Source organism: Trichechus manatus, unplaced genomic scaffold (assembly GCF_000243295.1).
Source record: "Trichechus manatus latirostris isolate Lorelei unplaced genomic scaffold, TriManLat1.0 scaffold00069, whole genome shotgun sequence".
Classification (NCBI taxonomy): Eukaryota; Metazoa; Chordata; class Mammalia; order Sirenia; family Trichechidae; genus Trichechus; species Trichechus manatus.
Window position 1 is genome coordinate 2,020,113 of NW_004444005.1, and position 4,342 is coordinate 2,024,454.

Genomic DNA, 4,342 nt, shown 5'->3' on the forward strand with positions numbered 1-4,342 from the left:
GGGCGGGCTTGGGGACCCAGCGGGTGGGGCGGTTTCTCCGTGCCGCCCACGCCGGATGCACAGCCGGCCCTCTCCACACCCACGTGTCCACGTGAGCGCCCCGCGGCGACATTCCTACACCCCCACCACCCTTACCCCTCCGAGCTGAGAACGGAGTTTCACAACCACGCGCAGGTACACAAAGACAGAAGCGCACGGCCATGCAAATGCGCTGAGACAGCTACACGAACGCCCGCGGCCCACACTCGGAGGGCCTCGTGGTGCAGTATGTGTGAATGTTAGGAGTGAGCCGGCTAAAGTTGGCGGAGGCTTGGGGTGCGCAGCTCTGCTAGTGCGTGCATCTGACTCCCATAGGGTGTATACTTATGACAGATCTGTGAGCGTGGGGCTTGCTCTGCAGGAATCCCTTAGATATCCCGGTGCCATTCCCTAGTCCCAAAAGGAGTAATCTGGGGAGGACGCTCTCGGAAACCCAGGCCTCCTCCATCCCTGCCTCCAGTCGTTCCCGAAGTTTGGGAAAACAAGGGCGGAAGGTCGCCACTTAGGTTCTTTTTGATTAGACGCGTCAGGGTTTGTTAGCGCGCAGGTCAGGCAGTAGGGGGCACCCTGCCTTCCTCTACTCGTCGCATCCTATTTGCTGAGAAGGTGGGGGAACTGCTTCTAGAGAATTGTGTGGGGCAAAGCTGGGATAGGGAGGATACCCCTTATGGGACATCTATTAAGGGAAGTCGCTAGAGAGTCTAGTTGAGGAGCTGCAGTAGGGGCGCGTCCGACTCGGTTCCCTATTAAGGCGCTAGAGGGAGGAGCGCCTTCAAGGAGTTAGGCCCTCCTTCCCCAACCCACCACCTCCTCCCCCTTTGTTTCTCCCAGCCCCATCTGGTTCCCATTTCGCTCCCGCCTACGGCTGGGAGGGCTGGAGGGGGGGGTGGCGGGGGTTCTGATGGCCCCGCCCAGCTGCTCAAGGCCCTGGTGAAAGGGGGAGAGGAAGCGGCGGAAAGAGACTGGACAGATCACAGGCACGGTTCCCCTTAGTCCGAAACCTCAGCCCCGCCCCGCCATTCCGCACTTCTGAGTGACCCAAGAGCCGGCAGAGAGTGGGTGGCGTGGGAGGGGGCTGGTTCTACATTCCGGCCCAGCAAAGGCACCTTTGCGTCTCCGGTGGGAGCAGGGGAAGCGGGCTGCCTTATTGGGGAGGACTTCGATCGCTAGGCTTGTCCGTTCCATCCCATTAAGCGCAAAACCCAGGGGCGGGGAAGGCAAGGAAGGAGCAAAGTTGCCCCTTCCAAATCACCATCCTACAACTGGACGGTGCGGCTAGACCGGCTCCTCCCAGGGGTGCCCCCCCATCCCCTCTGCTGTGTGCGGGGGCGGCCCCTCCCCCACTCCCCCCTCGGGTTATTTCTGAGCCTGGGCTGCCAGCCGCTGGCCACGGGTTTCCACGTGCCCCCTCCCTCTGCCTGCCCACGCTCCCCGTGACGCACATCCTCCGCCCACGCAGCCTCTGCTCCAGGCGCCCCCCTCCCTCCCACCCCGGCCCCCTTGGGGCGGTGCTGAGCCCCCGGATCCGGAGGGAGACGCTGGCCTGGGGAGGGGACTGGAGTAGGCCGTGAAGGCAGAAGGCGGGAAGCTAGTGGGCGTCGGGCGCCGGGGTCCCGCTCCAGAAAAGAGGACGAGGGAGGAGCCGCTTCTGGGGCCTTCACGTCTCGGTCCTGGGGCGGGTCCTCGGCCGGAGAAAGAGGAGGGGAGAAAAAGCCCGCGGACTGCGCGTGGGAGTGAAAGCGCCGAGTGTTTGCGTCTTTATTTATCAAGGTTGTTTTGAGGTTCAAATGAGAGAATACATAGGAAAACTATTCGTAAATTGTAAAGTACTAAGCAAACTTAAGACGCTGTTACCAGTCTGTGCCTCTGTACCCTGAGATTGTGTATTTATGTTTCTTCCCATTTAGTTGTATATATGTATCTTTTTCTTTAGGTTTGTATCTGAGAGTCCCTGTGTGTGAATTTAAAAATACATACATTTTTAAAATCATTGACTTGTCAGGCCCCGCCGGAGGCCCAGAGCGCCCCCGCAGCGGGATCTGCTGAGATGTCTGTTCTTTTCCCTCCCACTCCAACCACCCCAACTCCCCTCCTACTCCCTTCCGTTGAGAACAAGGAATTTCCAGCTTTAAGAAAAAGGAGAGACAGAAACAAAGGCCAAGACCGTGAAAAACCATTGAAAACCATACAGATAAGAGACACATGGGGGGAGGATGACAAAAGGGGAGTTGGGACAAACACAAATTCATTTCTTCTCTCTTTTCTCCCAGTGTCACTTTTTCTCACTCCGTACCAGTTCCTTCCCTGACTCACCTGCTTCTCTCCCCGCAGCTTTTCCTCGTGTTTCCAGAGGCCCACAGAGCAGAGCAACGAGTCCCATTTAATCAAGATTAATCCCTTTATCGTCCGCACTGGTTTTTTCCATGAAGCTTTTCTCCAAGTAAGACAAAGGGAAACGATATTCTCAGTCCCAGTTTTCCAAGAAAATAAGAAAAGGTTGGGAAGAAAGGAGGGGATGTGGGTGGAAGAAGAGTGAGGAAATTGAAATCCAGAAAGATTGTCTTTCCTTGCCACACGGAGATTTTCATCTAGCAGATTCCAATCCTCATTCCTGCCCCCACATTTTCACGAGGCTAATTCCATTTCCAGGTTTCTAGCTTGGCTTGAATGTCACCTTCCTGGACCCTCCCCTTCCTGGAACCCCTCACACAACTATGCAGAGTTCTTCCTACCTCGGTGGCCTCCTGGCTTTTTGTACACAATTCAATTACAGTTGATTGTTTCACCCCAGGACGTCAAGGGGCAGGCCTGGGATCTGGTGGGTCCTCTGAAATGAACAAATTGGTGATGGCATTTATGGGCCTGAGGAGCTTTGAAAAGGGCAGTTGGTCCAGATTTTACTCCAAAAGGGGCTGAACCTTGGCAAAACTAAATGGTGGTGGTGGTTGTTAGGTGCCGTGGGAGTCGGTTCCAACTCATAGCAACCCAATAGGAGTCAACATAGTAGAACTGCGCCATAGGGTTTCCAAGGAGCAGCTGGTGGATTTGAACTGCCCACCTCTTGGTTAGCAGCTGAGCACATCTCTGCACCCTTGAAGTTTCCAGTGAGTCCCACAAGTTTGGCTCCTTGGCCTTCTAAACTGTCCACTATTCTGGTAAATGAATTCACACTCAGGTGCAAAATGAGAAGGCTGAAACCCTTCCTGGTAATAGAAAAATGACCAATAAGTAATGATCCTCCTTTTTTCCTCTTTCAGTAACAGAATCTATAGTCTAAGGAGTGTTGTCTTTCAATTTGGTCATTTTACAAGAGATGCTTAATTCCTCAGAGACAAACAATCCTAACTTTTGCCTTTATGGAACACAAAGACTAGTGGGGGAAATAGACATATCAACAGATAATTATGTCATAATGTAATCATGGAAGTACAGACAATGACAGAAGTTTAGAGGCCAAGTGCTCCATTCTGCTTGGGTTTGTGGAGGACTGGTTAAGAGAGGCATTTGAGGGAGATGATGATGTGGCCTAAGATTTTGAAGTATGAATAGGAGATTTCCAGGAGGAACAATTGAGTCAGAGAGATCAGAATGTGAAAATGCACAGACGTGTGAAACGATACGTTTGCAAGACTAGAAACTGTTGTTCACTATTGCTGGAGGAACAAGCTCTGGTGGCACAATGATAAAGGGCTCCGCTCAGCTGCTAACAAAAAGATTGGCTGTTTGAAACCACCTACGGGCTCCCCAGGAGGAAGACCTATATATAGATCTACTCCTGTAAAGATTACAGCCTAGAAACACGGCAGTTCTCTTGTCACATGGAAGTGGCTATGAGTCGATTTTCTGCACCTAACAACAACAGTATTGCTGGAGAGGAGTGATTAGAAATGAGTCTAGGGAAGTGTACAAGGTCGTTTCATTAAGGATATCGTAGACTAGGCACTCAGATTACAGTGGCCAAAACAATGGATTCAAGCATACCGACAATTATAAAGATGGCGCAGAACCAGGCACCATTTTGTTCTTTTGTATGTGGGGTCATCGTGAGTTGGCGCTGACTCGACAGGAACTAACAGCAGACCAGTGCTTCTCAAACTATGGCAAAGGACCAGTTTTGTTTGTTGCTTTCCTTTTTTTAAATTTTCAAGCTATTGTCTACTACTGTTATAAAATACACTAAAGTGAATTTTAGAGAAACGAAAGAAAAGCCCTATCCTTGTTAGTTTCAATAAATATAAAATTACACTGTCAAATTGCTGTAAAAGTTTTTAAACAGTTACACTTAATTTCAAAATTGTTCATT